This window comes from Melanotaenia boesemani, chromosome 13, assembly GCF_017639745.1.
Source record: "Melanotaenia boesemani isolate fMelBoe1 chromosome 13, fMelBoe1.pri, whole genome shotgun sequence".
In the NCBI taxonomy this organism is placed as follows: domain Eukaryota; kingdom Metazoa; phylum Chordata; class Actinopteri; order Atheriniformes; family Melanotaeniidae; genus Melanotaenia; species Melanotaenia boesemani.
The window spans coordinates 30,281,003-30,300,095 of NC_055694.1; the positions used below are offsets into that span (position 1 = coordinate 30,281,003).

Sequence of the window (19,093 nt, forward strand, 5' to 3'; positions counted from 1 at the left end):
TTAATCCCGATTAAAAATTTTAATCGTTGCCCAGCACTAGTATGTATACATGCAGTGTATATGTTTGTGTGTGTGTGTGTGTATAAATGAAAATATAAAAAACAAGATATATTAAAATAAGTCAATGCATGTATGTATGTATGTTTGTATGTAGATTTGTAACAGGTAGAATATTGTTAAAAGTGCATATTTCATGTTGTTTTCTATTTTTTCTAAGAGGATATTTGATTAAATCAGCATATATATATATAACTTATATTCATAATACTTGTACGTCTTTGTACCAAAGCAAGGGAGAAATGTGTAGTTTTCATTATTTATAGGTTGTTGTGCTGTTATTTTAGCGGTCCAACCCTCTGGTCTGAAGGTCAGCATGTGGAACCTGAACACTCTGCAGCTGCAGCTGTGTTGTTACCTTCTTTGGACAGCAGGTGGCAGCATTGTTCTAACAGCGCAGACTTTAATTTCTCCTGAAATATAAAGAAAATATTTTCATATTGTGCTTTGACTGATGCTCATCGGTATTGACATTTCTGGCATGTTTTATCACTCGGATCTGGAGGTCAGGACTGGAAAATGAAATATGAAGAAACTCGGACCAGTAAAGCCAGTGGTCATGGCTCACTTCAGCGTGACTGAGAGCAGCTCCCAGGAGAGGAGGAGCTCCTTTCAACAGAATCAGAGCTCAGCTGTGCGTCAGACAGTCTGACTAATCAGAGCTGAGCATTGCTCAAGAGACTCCGCCCCCTCTGCTCCTAACATCACATCCCAGTGTTTTGATCCAGATTTGGTTTTCTCTGCACAGCACCATTCTGTCCTTCGCTTCTACCCCGGATCCTATGTGCGCACGTGCCAGTGACACCGGTTTTTTCTCTTCCGACTACTTCACTGAGTCTGCGTGAATGAAAGATGTTTGCTCAGCTCCGGAGCTTCTCACCGGGCCGACCTTCCACCTGAATGGGACTCTCACCGCGACTCTCCCGCTGATCTTCTGCGCCTCTGCCGCTCCTGGCTGCGCCTCTGCCGCATCCTTGTGATCCTTCAGCGCCGCTCAGCAGTTTGTGGATGGTTCTTTGTGGTTTGATGAGCAGCCCGCTGGTTTGATCGACAGAAGAGCGACGCCGCCAGGTCTCCTACATCTTCAGGGTGAGCAGCTGAAACTTGTTGTTTTCTTGACTTCAGTTCTGACAGACAGCGCGACATAAAATATGAATGAGGGTGTAGATGCATCACATATGAAAGGACAAACGCTTCACTTTAGGGGTTTTTTAGTGTCAAATTTCCACCTATGTGAGCTGGTTTCATTCTATTTATGTTCAGCAGCAGGAGTTTGTTTTTGCTCATCTTGTATTTGTCTAAAATTGAAGTCCAAAAGCTCCATGGCATCCAGTACTTCCTCTGCGGTGCTTGGAGAAGTCACCACACCTCACAGTGATACTGGCTCCTGTACTGGAAGCTTTCATCAGACTGAAACTTGGCAGGAAGCCCCGAATCAGCCGCCTGCTTTACTGACTGAAAACATACAAAAAAGATTTTAAAAGGAACGAACATGATTTAATTTAGTTTGCTGACTCTTAATCTCCCTCCCAGAATCCCACACATTTTAAAGACATGCTTGGTGTAATCTCAGGATTAGTTTCTCATACTTATCATGACTCAAATACTGGATGGTGGTGCCATTAATAATAACAAATCAACCTCAAATACTAAGGAACACCACGATCTGGTCTTCTGCTGTCATTTGTGGAGAAAATGAGAACTGATTTAAAGTCTAGACAATATTTTCTCTCTTAGTGTTGGTCCTTTGGTCCAAACCAGACGCTGGTGTTTTCTGTGTTTACTATGGTGACTGCTGAAATATGACGCTTAGCTCAGGCCCCGTGCCCTCAACGTGCACGTTAAACCTGCTCTGCAGCTTTTTGATCTGCTTTAAACCTAAATACTGTGTATAAACCGACAGCCTGTTTTTTTTTTTTTCTCTCTCTCGTGCAGTAATCCCCTCTGAAATCTGAAACCTTCCAGAAATGTGTTTCAAAGCACCATCAGTGGAGTTTTCTGACATAAAATCGGCATTATATTTGATTATCAGTGGTGCATATGACTAATCCTGCAGAGATTTTGTCAGTGGGGTTTTATTTGTTTTCTGCTTTGGGTGTTTTCCCGAAAGAATTAGGATGTTTTGCAGCAGACACACAACAAACACATTTCTTTTTTTTTTTAATATGTTGTATTTAAGATTCAACCACTGGCATTGAGACTTATGGAAGAGATGAAGGTATGCTGTGTAGAAAAACTCCACTTTTCTCTTTAGAAATCCACACTTTTTTTTTCTTTTTTCTTTTTTGTTTACCTAACACTCCCCCTACAGCCCTGGCACCAGTTTCACCAGCTGTTAACATGCCACAGACCTTCTGCCCTTCATCTACACAACCAGCTGATGACCAACAGCTGCTTCTTAAAGTGCTACGAGATTCCCCTCGTTCATCCTAACTGCCGGGCTCCTCAGAGGGGACCTAATGCTCCCTGGAATCCCACACATTCCTTCCAGTGAAAGCCAAAGATGTTTATGTCAGCTCTAATGAGATTGCTGGAAAGTGGCTCTTGAGGCTGAGATTCCTGCTAATTGGCCCGTGGATGTGGACGGGCCCCTTTGTTCTGGTGTACAGGAGGGTTCTGTGTGTGAGGGGGATACACTGGGCTGCGGCATCAATGAACTGCTTGTTTCCTTGGCAATACACTGCGGGATAATCAACTGCTTTAAGACAGGTCTACTTACAAAAATTACCTTTGTGCACCTTTTTCTCAGAGGTGGTAGGAGACACTTTCAGGGTGGTCTGCAAGGTAAGACCCACCCAGGCTGTTGATGTGGATTGCAGTGAAGCAAACTAAAAGATTCCAGTGTATCTGGCAGTTTGCTGGGATCATCATTTGATTTAGTGAGTGTCCCAGTTTCTCTCAGGCCAGATGAGGATTAATTGGCGTTCAGTTCTGAAGCCATATTGTGATATTCTGAAGAAGATCCAGCTTATTGGCCAGAGGAAATGAAATGACAAGAAGGGTTCATGAACAGTGGGACAGCAGATGAGTGTAAACCAGTTCAGGTTCCACTTGTAGTAGTAGTAGTACAAGTCATTGTGTGTCTCCTATTTCTTAAAACAAATAAGTCACACTCTTCCTCTTTGGCTTTGGAGAACTTAAACAGATCAATTGTCTGATGAGCATGAACCTCTTTTTAATAAGAACGTGTGATGCTCTCCAGGAGGAGAGGAAGAGGGAATAAAGGAGACATGGGGATTGCGATGGCTTCCCGCTGACTAAGGCCTTTGAATTTTTTATGTTGCAGGCTGTAAACGTCTGTCGCTCTGGCCCAGATTTGGTGCTAATTAGTGTCCGGCTTCATACAAAGCATATGGTTGACCATCGGAACGCCGGAGCCACCTGTTCTCTGAGTCTTCCTCCTGTTCCACTTTGTTCTCATCCTGTTTCTCTCTTTCTGTTTATGGCCAAGTTCTTTTGCATCTTTGTTCGTCTTTCTTTTTGTTCTGGTTGGAATTTACCTTGGACTTGAACTGGAAGGTTGTGTGTCTCGCTGCCATTTTCCACTTTGAATCCCACTTCTAAATGCTGTATGAAGCTGAGGAGATGTGTTTTAACGTGTGGACTGTTTAAAGCCACGAAGCAGAGGTCATTAACTGGCAAAGATGCAAAGCTGCTATCATGGCTCTCAGTCAGAGCTGGTCGTTTGAATGAAGTATCTGATGGTGGTTTGATACAAACAGAGGAGGGCTTGTATCCTCCCAGGATCCCCTGCCACTTCCTGTCCCTCCGCTCTGGGAACAGGCCAGGGTGACACAGGCCACCCATCTCCACTCAATCCACCCACTGTTAACTCTGTGGAAAAGCGATCACTCTCACACCCTCATTCCCATCGCTCCATGCACGTTTCTGGTGACAGGAAAAGAGTCTTTGGCATTTAGAAAGATGTCTCTGTGTGGCTTTGTGTAGGCGCAGCTGTGTGAGCTCGGTTGGGATGATGAGATGCTGGGAAGAGTGCATGCTGTGGGGGGGGCCCCCCCCCCCCCCCCCCCCCCCCTCCCTGCACACGCTCTGTCCTCTGAGAATCACTGCAGTGTACATCAACATGGAGTTTTTATGCAGATCAAGGATCATTTTAGACTCTAGCTCTGGTTCAGGCAAATCTTATAATCCCACCAAAACAAGATAAGAGGATCTCATTTGTGTTGAACTTACCACACAAATAAGGACAAAACAAAAGAAAAAATGTGTGCACTGTGGTTACATGGCATCTTTTAGTTACTGCACTGCATGACTACACAAAGTGACCTAAAATCAAGAAAAAGTTCCAGACAGATGTAAGTTCAGACTTCTCCTGTGTCTGGTGTGCCGGCGTACTCCTCCATCCTCTGCTGGGGTGTGAGGTCACAGCCAGAGAGGGGATGTAGTACCCGGGTGGAGAGCTCCCATGTGGAACCCACACTAACACACATCAGACTGATCTCACGCTAAAGGCCCATTTATGCTTAACGCAAAGTTTAATGTTTCTTTATCAATACCCGGGGTTTGATTGGTTTTGCAGAAACAATGGTAGTGTTGGCATTCCCTAACGAAACAAAAACACACACATGGAACCTGACAGACTTGCTTCGTGTTCTGCTATTAATCAATATAACAGCAAGGACAAGTAAAAAAGTAAAATACAATAAATAAGATCAAGCTAGATAAAAAAAACAAATAAAAACAATATATTAAGGACAATAACCTCAGGGAAATAAAAACAATCTCTGGGATAAAAATCAGGATAAGACCATAGAATTTAAGTCTCAATGATGAATAGAGCCAAAATAAAAAAGATGAATAAATACACTAAAATAAAGTCCAAATATCACTACTTCTTATTGAGCTTAGTGTTGTTATAACACTTTGTCCTAAACCTTGGGACTGAAAACTTCTGTCCAGAAGAAGGTAGATAGATAGGAGCCATTATTAAGAATTGATAAAGCCATCCTCTGTACCTGTTTAGTGTACAGGGAGACTGGGACTCACCAATCAGGCGCCTGCACCATCTCACAGTGAGTTTTTCTCTGTAACACAGGTCTGACTGAACCATGCCACCATGCAGAAAGATAAAGCAGACTCAACATAGTTCGGTCGATGTGAAAATGTGCCAGTTTTCTGAGGCAGTGAAGGCGCTGATGGCCTTTTTTTCACGGGCAGATTTAATTTTCATCAAAGTTCAATTTTTCATCAATTATGGTCCCAATGTATTTATATGATTGCACTTCCTCTGTTTTCTGACCTTTAATTAAAGTAACTCTGTGCTTGTCTTGTTGTTTTCTAAAGTCAATAACCATGTCTTTTTTGTTTAGATATGTTCAGATTGTTTTAGGACTCCTCACATCATGTACAAAGTCATCAATAACTGGGCCATGACTGGTTTCGCCCTCTTTAAGTAAGCTGACAATAACAGAGTCATCTGCATGCTTAATGATGGCCCTGTTGTCATGTTTGCTCTGACACATGTTTGTATAGAGGATGAATAATAAAGGCGACGGCACACAGCCTTGTGGAGAACCTGTGGAGGAGAACAGTGGATGAGACAAAACCCTGTTTATTCTCTATTCATAGTCTAAAATCCAGCCCACCAGATTTTTGCTGTTGTTGCTAGATTGTGCTAAAAACAGAGAAGTTCATAAATAAAAGTCTTGAAAATGTCCCTTTACTTTACTCTCCACCTTTAATAGAGTCCATGTAGTGCCCACCACTCCTCTGTTGGGCCTGTATGCGAACTGCGTTGGATCCCGCTCATGCTCAGTTTCCTTCTAGATCTCGTTCTTAAGACTTTAAACACAGCTGAAGTGATGACCAGGACAGGGTCTTTTCAAAGACAGGGCACGTGCTGTGTTTGCAAGTACGCAGAAGATAAATACGCAGACAGATGGACACTTTTGACCATCTTTTGTCTTCTGTGTCATTTACCTGCGTAATGGGTGCATTTTCAGGGGCCTTGCCGATTCACTGCTTGATGCAGCAACGGAGCAATAACAGTGGAAACCACGTAGTCAGTGTTAAGCAGTATAGCTAACATGTGACCAACGAAAAGAACAAACCAGAGAAGAAGAAGAGGAACAGGAGGTGGAGAAAGAAGAAGATGATGAGGATAACAACAGCAGAGATCGCGGGAGCTTTGAAAGAAAGGCTGTGTTGAAACAAGGCCAACGAAAACTCAGATTTACTCCTGGGTGTATGAAACACGAGACAAAGTCCTCCTACAGCCTTAGTATCTCCTTTCTTTCACTGGTGAGATGAACTATTTTACTTCTGATCAAAAATTAGCTTTTAATCATGAAGAAAGAAGCAAAAGAGGTTCTGCTTCCCATTTCTGGGGTATAATGAAGACCACATGATTTGAAGTTGGGGGGTGGTGATAAAAACTGGGAGGCTGGATGGATCTGTTCTGGGCTGGATCTGTGAGATAACAGTACCCTGTAAAGATTTAAATCACTTCAAACCAAGTAAATGGATTGGGGTTTTTACAGTAGTTCAGACATAAACACAGGAAAAGATTTTCTGTTTATTCCTTTTTCGTTGTTAATAATGAGCCTGAGTCCCTGCTGTAGACTCAGTGGTGGTCCCTGCTGGACCTACAACCCGATCAGAGTCCTGCCCTGGTGAGATGCTGGTCTGTGAACTTACAGCTTTCTGCTGTCCCTGTTTGCCTCGCAGCCAGTGTCTCATCCATGGCTTCACCTACCACTGACTTCTATTTGAATATTGAAATCAGGACCTTGTGAACAAAGGGACGGTTTAAAGGAGAAGGAGGAAATCGTTTCAGCGTCTGAGGGCCTCGCCCTCCAATCTGTTATGGAAATGTCATGGCAGGGAGCTGTTATGTTTTGATGATCAAGCGTGACATGGACACATTTTAATATTTTAATGTTTCTTGCATGTCTACGCCATTTATTTGTCTATCTCCGAGGAAGTAGGGTCTGTCTCTGGTCTCTGTGTCTTGTTTTCAGCTACAGAAACAAAGAATCATCCCTGTGCTTGTTCTGAATCCCTGCTCTTAAATTTGCTTCCAGACTTCAATATTCAGCTTTGTCAATGAAGACAGTCTATTGTGTTTTTTAAAGCTGTATGTAATGGAGACTATCAGTATAACAGGTTGTGACATGACATCCTCCTCACGGATTTAGTTCTGTGTTGATAAAAAAATGTGGTGTATAAAGTTTTCAGAGCAGTTTGGAGACGCTTTCCTTCCCCTGGGTGGGTGTTGTGTGAAGCTCGGGGGGCAACCTGGATGAACAGTGTCTCTACCTGCTCCTCATACATTCCTGCTTTGGGTTGTGTGAGAAGGAGAGGAGTTTAAACTCGCCTTGTCCTCTGCTCTGCATTCCTTAGCCATGACTGAGCTCAGAAACCAGGGAATGCTACAACACACACCTGGTTCACTTTCTCATAGTCTAATCTGTGTGTAGTGCAGCTATATATAACATGAATATGCATATTTTCTGTATATTCCCTGAGGACGGATTAGGTCTGAGATCTGAGAGCTGCAGGAACCTCTTCCTGCCTGGCTGTGCAGATGGGAAGCTAAACGGTAGAAAAGCTCCAGTGAACTGAAGCATGAGGCTGATCGGAGTCTCTGAGGAGCTGAGCAGATCAAATGCTGCCTCTTTGAAATGTGATGAGAAGGGGTGAATTTAAGGTTCTGCTATCACAGTAGCAACAAAAACACAAGCATGTGTGAAGTGATTTTGATCTGACACCTCTCACGTTTCTGTACTGGTCTGTTTTCTGGTGTCGGCGTGTGCAGCTGGCTGTTGGTTCAGTTTGGTGCTCCTCGTGTTACTGCTGACATATCAAAGCTTTTATTCCCTCCATTTCTTCAGTGGGGAACAGATTGGAAAAAAATAGGACCATAAATGTAGGTAATGTAGAGGGGTGAGGGGCTGGAGGGGAGACGGTATTATCTGGGTTTTTTTCTTTTCCTCCACTTCTGGTTTGAACACATGAACAGAGCACATTGATTTACTTCACATCTTCGCCATATTTAGAACAGAGAGGAAGGAGATGTGACTGAACAACTGCCGAACCTGCACTCTCCTCTGATAACAAAAAACTGTAAACAAGGGATGTCATATGGCCCGGGGGCCAGAACCGGCCCACCACAAGGTCCAGTCTGTCCTCCAGGATGAATTTGGTAAATGTAAAAATGAGATAGAAAATATCAACTGTAACATTGTAATAAAAGTAACTGTAATTCCTGATTTGTCCACATGGTTAAAAGGAAGCAATGGAAAGACAGTTCAGGTGGTCGGGATTACTACAAACGTGGAAATGTGCACGTATGTAGATTTAAAATAACTTCTAGATCTGGAAAAGTTACTCTGATTATCACGTGAAATACTGGATTTTTCCCTTCCAGATAGATGGGATTAAATGTTTGGTAGTTTCATAGATCCACTGTGATCTAGAAGTTACAATGCACGTGTAAATGTGTAAGTTTGTAATGTGTAAAATAAATAAAATATGTAATCAAATTAAATGAATTGATAAAAAAGGGTAAAATAATAAATAAAAATAGAAAATGTGACATGTTTATATTAAAAAGATAAATTTTTTTCTTAGATGTAAAGTTGCAAACATTTCTAAAATTCATTTAAAAAATATAAATGTAAATATAAAGATTTTATGAATACTTTAGTAAAATTTTAGAGAACAAATTGTGCTGTAAATGGCCCCCTGAACTACAATGAGTTTAGTTCATTTGTGCTTGATATAACATTTCATTGTGAAATGTTAAGTGTTGACTAATCTGCATGGATGTAATTTTCTGTTTTGCAACAAACCCGAAGAGCTCCAGTGGGGGGATTGCAACAAGGTCGTCTCTTTGTCTGTCTCAGTTGAATCCAGGTCTGTCACGCCCAGTCTGAGAAAGGCAATCAGAGGTCTCAGATAAAATGGGTGGACCAGGACGGCTACATGCACGGTTAACCTCCTAATACGAGTTTAGGGAAGCTCTGGTTTTGCTCAGGTTATAGGTTTTTAGAAATCCAGTGTGAGTAAACTGTTCATCAGCATGGTCTCTGTTCGAATGATTGGTTCAAATGGAAGTCATGTGATCCAACTTCTGCAAATCCTTGTGGAGGGTAAATATTTGTCTGACATGTTTAGATGTGTCCCACAGTGACGTGGCTTCTTTCTCTATCGTTTTAATGACAGCGTTGTCTGTGGAACCACAAAGTGCTGCTTTGTGCTCTTTGACATAATGTGAGAGGAGAATATGAGTGGAACAGGAGGATGAACGGGAGAGACAGATGCTCATTTAACAGATACAAGTCTAAAGAGAGATTTTTTATTGTCCTCACTAACCGAAGTTATTAGTTTGTAAGATATTTAATTTTACAGTTATCACTTGTAATAAATCCTCAGGTTTCCTTGTAATAATGATTCCCAGATATTTAATTTGGTTGAAGGCTACTTTGAATTGGACTATAGGAAATATCGGTCTATGTTGGCTGTAAGAGGTATAAAGGCCTATTTATGCTCAACGCAGAAGATGGATATGCAGATGGATGGGCAGTTTCTTCATTACGTGCGTAATTGATCTGTTTTCAGGGAGCTTAGCTATCACTTGCTTGACGCAGAAGACGGAGCAATACCACCAGAAATCATGGGGGCAGTGCTGAGCAGAAGAGTTGACATGCGATCAACAAAAGAAACAAACCAGAGAAGAAGAGTAGGATCAGGAAGGGAACAAAAAGCAGAAGAAGAATGAAGACGAGGAGAACTGTAGAAATTGTGCGAGCTTTTGAACAAGGATTATATGCGAGTGTTTAGGGCATATTTGGCGGTTGAAAACAACTTTATAACGATGCATTACCGCCGCCAAATGGTGTCTGAAACTGACGTCGGCTCTCGAGAGTGAACTCTGAACAAAAGACGCATGAACGCATGAGGACGGCAATGTATGTCCATGTTTGAAATGGATGTCACTTTTTATGCACGTAAGGGAGCACAAATGGGCCTTTAGTTCACTTTAACTCCATATTATTGTGAATCCGAAGAAAGCACCAAAAGTTTCCAAAAGATCTTACAGAGGGGGAACTGAGGATTCTAGTTCAGCTACAAATAAAAGTACATTGTCTGCATACAGTGAAATGTGTTGTTTTTGACCCTCCATAATCACAAGAGCTATCTAAGTATTTTTCTGGATGCTGATGGCAAGTGTCTCCATGGCTGTTGCAAAAAAAATAGGGACATCCCTGTCTCGTTCCACGATGTAACTTAAAAGGCTCGGGTACGGTCTGATTTGTAATTACTGTAGCTTCTGGTTTTGCATAAAATATTTTCACCCATTCCATAAAACTATCCCCAAATCCAAATTTCTTAAGGACTGCAAACACATATGACCACTCAGTTGGGTCGAATGAAAATCAAACACGCCTCTGCTTCTTGCTGCTTATATATGTGGTCTTGTCATTTTATATTGGACTGTATATGCCTGTTTGGAATGAATCCTGTATATGTCCTTGTGTATATGTTTTTTAAGTCTCTTTGCCAAGATCTTGCATGTTATTTCAGTCTCAATGGGGATAAGACACACCGGGCGGTAAGAGCAAGGCTCCAGCGAATCCCTCCCTGGTTTAGGTATTAAGCTATGTTCGCCCTGTACAATGTTGGTGGAAATTCTGCTTGGACTCTGGAATGTTTGATCATGTGAAGCATTATGGGACTGAGTGTCGCCCAAAACACCTTGTAAAATTCTGCGCTGAAGCAGTCTAGTGCTGGGCATTTGTTATTAGGCAGCTAATTGATCGCTTCATTTATCTCTTCCACTTTATCTCCCCTTCCAGTACATTCCTAGCCTCCTCACCTAACTTAGAAAGCTCAGCATCTGTTAAAGACTCCTTTAATGCAGCAGTATCTATCTCTCCTTTCAATTTATAGACATTGTAAAATTCAACTAAACGCTTGTTTAATGCTTTTGTTTCAGTTAGTATAGCACTGTTATTAGATCGAATCCTACGTATGGCCCCTGTTGCCTGTAAGTTTTTAAGTTGCTGGGCGAGTAATCTGTGTGGCTTGTCTGCCAGCTCAAAAGACTTATGCTTGACGGGATTAATTACTCTTAATGTCTTTTTTTAGAAAGAATTGAGTTATATTCACTTTAAAATTAAATAATTTAGCGTTTCCGTTTAGTTTTGACCTATAATCAGTCTCCAAATCTGCAATTAAACACTTGATTTCTGTCAATCTTCTTTTTTTCCTCTTTATTTGTCTTAATTTGAAAGGATATGACATCCCCTCTGATGACAGCTGTAAATGACTCTTATAAAATGGAGTCTGTTACGTTACTCATATCATTTTCAGCAAAAAGAAGTGACATTTTTTCTCATTCAGTAATGAATTGTAGTTCTAGCAGAGTTTTAAGTGTTTAACCACCACGTGGGAAGATGGTTCAGGGAGACGATGCCTTCACACAGAGACTGAGTTAAGATCTGAACTCCATCCAGAATTTTTGGGAGGTTCTACAGTGGTCAGACTCTATCCATACAAAAAGTTGGTGAAAACTCGATGTATCGCTGAACATATCAAAATAATACTGATGACTGAGATTACTTTTTTCCTGCAGTGTAAAAAACTATTCTAATACTGATTACGGTTGTAATAAAAAGTTGTTAAAGACCCAGATAAAAATTTCTTAATGTCCAGTAAAATGATTCTGGGTGATTCTCCAACCAGCAGATTAACTGGTGATAGATAAGGGTGTCAGGATTGAGTATAAAAGGAGCATCCAAGGTTTAGTCTTTCTAACAAGGATGGATTGTGGCTCAATACTTGGGTTCAAATGCCATCAGATTCATCAATATTTCTCAGTGATAGATTGTAGAGATGTTTTGTCTTTCAGTATCTACAGAGCAGAATGTTGGGAAAAGAATCAGGGAGTCTGGAGAAATCTCATAATGGAAAGGACAAGGACAGAAACCACTGTTGGATGGTCAGGAACCTCCAGCCCTTAGGCGGCACTGCAGGAGAAACCATCATGACACCATGATCAATAAGACACATGGACTCAGGAGGACCAGAAGAACAATTTTCAAGAAAATATCTTAAACCTGCAGGACAAGAGATCCAGAGTTGGTGATCCCTGCTCTATAATGAACACAGTGATGGCAATCTGCTGATTTGGTTAAGAGTCACAGTAATACATTAAAGCAACATTTCTCCCAATAATCTTTGCACACCCTGCAAACTTGACACATCTCCTGATCAAAATGGCCCAGATATTTTCTCTCTGAGCTTCAATCCCAAAATAATTTGATATATGTCATTCTCAGATTAGGGACAGGGGATAACAGAAAATCCATGGACCTCCATTTGGTGCCAGTAGTGTTTGTTGTAGGGAAGTGGACAGAAAAATTTCTCTATAAGCGCTGGCTTTAAGACATGCCAAATGATTCCAAAGCTACGTTTGGAAAATGAGTGTCATGAAAACAGGTCACTCTATATTTTTTCATGGAAAGAAAGTCACTGCTGAGAAATGCACACACACTTTGACACAGGGAAAGGGATCAGGCATCTCTGATCCTATTATGGAAACCAAAGCTTCTGAGAAATGAAGAAACGTTTTCAGTGGGAGGTGAGCTATTGTGACGTTTTCCGTAGGAATCGATCGGCATCGGTAGCGTTTTTCAGTGGGATTTATCCTGTGATCTAACAGACAAAATTTGACAGATGATGTCAGATTTTGACTGATGGTCCACATGGTTTACTTTCTCCGTTTCTTTCGTCAAACAGCCCTGCACCTCTCTGGGAGTGTGTGTGCAGCTATCCTACATCTGTGCACTTTGTTGGTTTATGGAATGCTTGGAATCAGCTCCATGGTAACTGCTGGGCTGTGTGTGCATGTTAGTGTGGAGCAGTAAATATTGACTTCACCACCTCCCGATCCCTGTGTGTATGTGTGACAACAGTGCAGGGAGGGGGGTTTGTGCACACTTTATCCAGGACTCTGCGGAGTCCTGATGTCGGGGGCGTGTATTTACCTTCAGACCACCAAACATGGAGGAGCTCTCTGCTTTAGACTTTGAGCATCTACAAACTCTGCAGGTTTTCTGACGGATTCTGTGGTGTGCTACAGCATCTCCGCTCCAAACGCTGATCCACCTGAAAGGTAACAGTATTGTGAACAGATATTAGCCAGTCTCTAAAGTCTGTTCAGCTGTACTTCTGGTGTGCAAACACACCCAAACGGTCATTTCCTGTGCTCATGTTTGTGGAAGGAATGAAAATGTAACTCAGCTGTGCTGTGTTTGTTCAGAACCAGGAACTATCCCACCTGTACCTGATCAGTGTAAACTGTTAAATGCGCCTTCTTAAAGGGGACTTTTTTTCTGGTGTGCTGCAGCAGCAGATAGATTTGTTGACAGACTCCAGAGCAGCTGTGGCCAGACTGGTTTGTCCTGTCTGCAGTGTACAGGCCACAAATTGAATGTCCACTCTGCATTTGCTGAGTCCCGATTTGGAACTAGATGTTAATAATCTGAACAGAACAAGTGGGGTTGGATTAAGATATAATTGGTGACTAGTGACGCAGGAGCCAAAGCCTCCCCACTGCCACAGTGGTAATTAGAAAGAAGAAGACATCCACAGAGCTGAAAATCACACTGCTCTTGTTAACACAGGATCACTCTCAGGACATGCAAACACACTTCACTGGAATGACTCTGCAATAGTGTGGATTTGCTGTCCTACTACTGGTTTTAAATGATGAATCCATGCTCTCCAGCACACGTGAAGAGGGTGCACATGCACACGCTTCTTTAAATGTCTGATGTCTGCTTATGCAAATGCAATAAAAACATGATGATATCTTGCTGGCAGCTGTTGTTCAGGGAACATGTGGACTAAATGTTAATCTGTCCCTGATACTCTGACAGATCCAACATGGTGGGATCATGGCACGGCACATCGGAAATTTGCTTCTTCCTTTTAACAGATCGAGCTCGGGTCACTAGTGTCAGGCTCAGGACAATATAATGAAAAGTGGAAAAATCAGATGTGAAATTATTACTCACCAATGCTAGAAAATACACATTTTTTTCTTAAATATTAATACAAATATGTTTATTTTAAAATAAAAAAATACTATCATACGTAGAAGAACCGATTCAGGTAAAAACTTAATTAAATTCTTCATCCTAAAATTTTTTATGATAAAAGACCAATATAATGAATAAAACTGTAGATCAGTCAAACCTCTTTTGCAGGTTTTTTTTTTAATTTTTTTTTATTTTACATTTTTTTTCTCACACACCCTGTTTGAACACATCAAGGACACATGAATAGGTCCAGTTTATAAAATTGTCTTAGAGCCAGAACCAGAAGGGCAATCCGCCATCAGAACCAGAGCCACATCCTTCACATTGTTCTGCTGGAGCTGACTTTCTTTTGCCTGTAGTCCTCCCTGCACTTCTTAATCTTTGTTTTAAGTTGTTTTTGTGTCATCTCTAATAACTCTCTGTGTCCCTCCCTGAATTATTTCATTTCAATGTTTGGCAGCTTTTTCAGGTCACTGGTGATCCAGGGCTAGTTACTGGGAAAGCATCCTATTGTTCTTGTTGGGATGATGCTGTCCACACAAAAGTTGATATACCGGTCACACACTCAGTCATGGCATTGATGTCATCGCCATGTTGTTCACAGAGGCCATTCCAGTTTTTAATAGTCTGTGTGATGACTGGTTGCTGCTGAATGATGGCCTTGTAGGTGGAGGTGAGACGAATCAGATTATGATATGATCTTCCTAAAGGAGGCAGGGCAGAGGAGGATCGTATTTTCTCTAGTGGAACAGCTGACAAACTGTTGGAATGTTGGTAATGTTGCAGAGAGGAAGAAGTTGTGTATGTCTCAAGAGATCGCAGTGAATGCATTAGGATACTCTGTTTGTAGCCTAGCAACAACGAAACTGATGACATCACAGGTTGTGTCTGCACCTGTACCACGTTTGATATAAACCACTAACTGGAAAAAACAGGAAATCTCTCTGGGAAAATAATAAGGATGGAAACTCACAGCTAACAGTTCAAAGTCCCTTTATTTATCACATTTTCTAAAAAAAAAAAAAAAAGAAAAAGAAATAAATAAATATATATATATATTTATCTCACTACTATGTTGCTAAAAAACATCTGTTTTGACCCAAAGATGATGATGAAGCCACTTCATGTCAAACTTTCCACTAATCAGCTTAAATTGATGGAAATGTCTGAACATCAGCAGCCAAAGATCAGCCAGTGAGCAGAAAGTTCTATGCGTGTCTGAAAAGAAGAAAAATAATGCTCCTCTATGGCTGGAATAAAGTCAAGAAGACGTTTCTGATGCACGGTGGCGCCACAAAGCAGCTGAGCTGGAGTTGGTTTTGTGAGGATAGCAGGTAAATAGTAGCAGGAATAACTGGAAATGAGGAAAAAGTGGAAATATGGAAATAGTTTCTGTTGTGTGTTTGTTTCAATGCCAATATTTTTTCTCCTAAAAACCAAGACTTGAGAGAACGATGTGCAGATGAGAAAAGGCTTGGTCACTGTTGATCTCTGTGTTATTTCTACAAAGTTCTGTTAGTAATAAATTCAGTTTTGTTGTTCTAGTTGGTCTTTTTGTTACTCTAGCTGTTGATAGATTTATTTTACTTCATTTTAGCCCCATAATCTGACAACTGAGGCTGTTCTGGAAACATCATGTCTGCATGCTGACTGGGATTAAAGGGTTGAACTTCTACATGCAGTTTTACATAAAAAAAAACCAGATTGACTTGAAATAGCAATAAGAAATAAATAAATTCAGATGAAACATCTGATGACATCTAGTTGGGACAAACTGTTCTGGTTTCTCACTGAATCCATTATTTTCACAGTGGCTGAAAAGGAACGTGCCGAAGAAGAAAAACGAAAGACAGCTGTTTCTACATATTTTTGTGAGTGAAGGAAACTTGTTAAAACAGGACTGTCTGTGAATTAGAGCCAGTGACAGGAACCAGAGTGAGTGTTTCTACAAGACCGAACTTGATTCTTCTCACAGCAAAGTTTTACTGTCTTCTCCAAATCTGACTTCGAATAAGAGTCGTCTTCATCTTGACAAAGCTCTCCATATTGTTAATTGTATCCTGTTAGTGGGTGAATGTGAGGATCCATCCCACTCAGGGAAGCTTTTTGTTTTCTTTTCACATGAAATGAGACATGGAGCAGAACCGGGTCAGGAAGCTTCCTGTGCAGGGAAACAATCCCAGCAGCAATATTAAGAGACTACTCCCACTTAACAAAAGCTCTGGAGACTTGAAGGATTTGGAATTCATTTCCAGATCTTATGCATAATTAAGCAACCCCCCCTCCCCCCACCCATCCAGCCACATCCACCCCCATCCACCCCACACCTCCTCGCCTTGCCATAGGGATTTTCATGCAGCTTTGCCTCTCAGGCAGCTTGTTACAGTAACTCAGCCTCGTTAGACTGATGTCAGGTCCTCTTTAATAACTGTCAGAAAAATTATCTGCAAACACAAAGAGACGCTGGACGTTTTCAGGAACGTTCATGTCTTTTCTGTCTTCTCTTCCCCTCATGGGTAGAATTCCACTTATTCTCTTGCAGAACATGATACTGTTAGGCGTCATCCTTCATTTCCATATTTCCTGCTGCCACCCGCAGCTGGAAACGCCGGGAACTAGCAGCCAACGAGCCACAGGCCACTTCTTGTTGATGCTGCCTGCTGCGAACTGTGACAAAAGATGGCTTTGTTGGAGCCCTAGTGTAAAGAAAGACCAGAGACTCTCTTAATTCTTTGTTCATCTTCTCTTGATCTGCAGTATAAGCGACGGACAGCAATGGAACTGAATTCTCTTAATTCAGTTAAAGTTTATTTATTTTCTTCCTCAGATTTTATGTTCCAGCTGCTTAAAGCAAATCCACATCAGTTTAATTCGTCCATATATTCTAACCCTCTGTTCAGATGTGTTATTTAAGCTTCAGTGCTGTTAAGGTGATGTCTCCTGAGTGGAATGTTTGTCGGCGGAACGATGAGGGATTTTCCTTCGACTGGAGATGAGAGATGAAGCTTATTAACCATGCAGCCAGTCTGCTCAGGGAGAACACAAAGAGCCGGCATCATCTTTGTGTCTGCTTTCTCCTTACTGTCTGTTAACCTGCACTCATGGCCACATGTGACCCCCTTTTTGCAGACATGCCTAAGGAGGGGGTAATGGGGGTAATTCATTGGGGGGGGGGGGGGGGGGGGGGGGGGGGGGGTGACTGCCCTGACCCCATCCATCCCTCAGCACTTCCTCATCATCCTCCTTAATGATGCCAAACAAAAACAGCATCATGTTAAAAAATGACCGTCATTGAGAACTTCATTCAGTTTTCCCTTGCTTGCCTGATGCAAAAATAAATCTTAGAAACCTGGTTTAACCTTTAACTCCAAGCCATTTTTTGCTTTTTATTTGGTCTCCTTAGCTTTAGCTGTCAGATTATGAGGCTAAAATGCAGTAAAATAAATACCAATATAAATTTCACCATAAAGACCAACGAAAACAAGAAAACTGAATTTATTACTAACATAACTTTGTAGAAATAACACAGCTCAACAGTGACCAAGCCTTTTCTCATCTGCACATCATTCTCTCAAGTCTAAACTATTTACATATTTCCACTTTTTCATTCAGCTGTTTTTTTGGGTATTTACAGTTATTTATGTTACAATTCACATACTTATCCTCAAAAACCAGTGGTGCTTTTAGCTTTATTCCAGCCATAGAGGACCATCATTTCGTTCTTTTTTATACACAGAACGTTGTACTCGCTTGTAGATCTGTGGCTGCTCTTGACTGGACATTACCGTCAATTTAAGCTCTCTGATTGGTGGAAAGTTTGACAGAAAGCGGCTTCATCATAATTTCTGGGTCTCTCAGCAACCCAGTAGTGATAGTAATATCTGTATATTTTTTATGAAGATGTGATAAATAAAAGGACATTGAACTGTTCAAATGTGAGAAAACTGAATAAAACTGAAAATGTGATAAATAACTTTTTATCATGGATCGCTAATTGTGGATTTACCATAGAGTCTCTGAATTTTACGGCTGCGTTGGAAATTCCTGAACAGAATGTAAATGCCTAGAAAACTTCTGTGGATCACGTAAAGGGCAAGCTATCACAGTTTACCCCACAGAGTTACACACTACCGTTCCTGAGAAACTGATGGTGATATAAGTGAGAGTGTTCGGGGGCGCCTGAGATCTGACAGCGTTTTGAAAGTTTAAGGGTTAACTGGATCAGTTAGCTTAAATTAACTCCATAAATATGTTGTTAGTTTATCAGGTCAAAACCACGTAAATTAGAGGTCATGTTTCACATGATGAGCTCAAGTTCACCTCACTGAGAATAAGTGATGAACTTGAATGCAGCAGGGAGTTGGCATGGACGTGGTTTTAGCTAAAATAATGTCAGACCACCAACTTCTGTTACACTGCAGCAGCTGCCTGGATCATTTGTTTTAAACACAGGGATGAGCAGTAACTGGAAAGCAGTCACATGACACTAACAACATTAATTATAAATCCTTCATTTTCATCATCGATCATCGTTCTGACAGGTAAACTGTATTTTTACATCTAGAAAATGTTGTCTATAAACTGAAACTATGGTGAAACCACAACATGTTTCCCTCTTTGTTTAGCTGAGAACACCAGCTAAACCAGGAGGTTTGGAGCCAGAGATCATCAAAGGTGGCATGTGATGAATTTTAGACAGTTTATTCTTCCTAAATAATTCATTGTTATTAAGGAAGAATAAAGTATGTTTGATTTATTAGAACATTACACAGAGAAAACAAGAAAAAAAAACTAAACAAGAGGAACTTTTAGTTAGTAAGACATTTTAATTTGTGTGATTGGAAAATGGACATGACATTAGCCTCTTTACCTCTTTTTAGGCCATTATATTTTTGTGTAATAAGAACTGAAAAAGTACTTTTTAGAGACAAACAGGCCGAATAATTTACTATTATTATTTTACTGAA

At 41.0% G+C, this 19,093-nt stretch overlaps 1 protein-coding gene across 4 annotated transcripts in view; it reads left to right on the forward strand.

The window, feature by feature from the left end:
- Positions 1–787: 787 nt before the first annotated feature.
- Positions 788–19,093, forward strand: part of src (v-src avian sarcoma (Schmidt-Ruppin A-2) viral oncogene homolog) — a 36,453-nt gene continuing 18,147 nt past the window's right edge. For all 4 annotated transcript variants that reach the window (XM_042004392.1, XM_042004393.1, XM_042004395.1 and 1 more), the window contains exon 1: positions 788–1,146. The gene's annotated coding sequence lies outside the window, so the exon portion shown is untranslated. The remainder of the gene's footprint in view (positions 1,147–19,093) is intronic.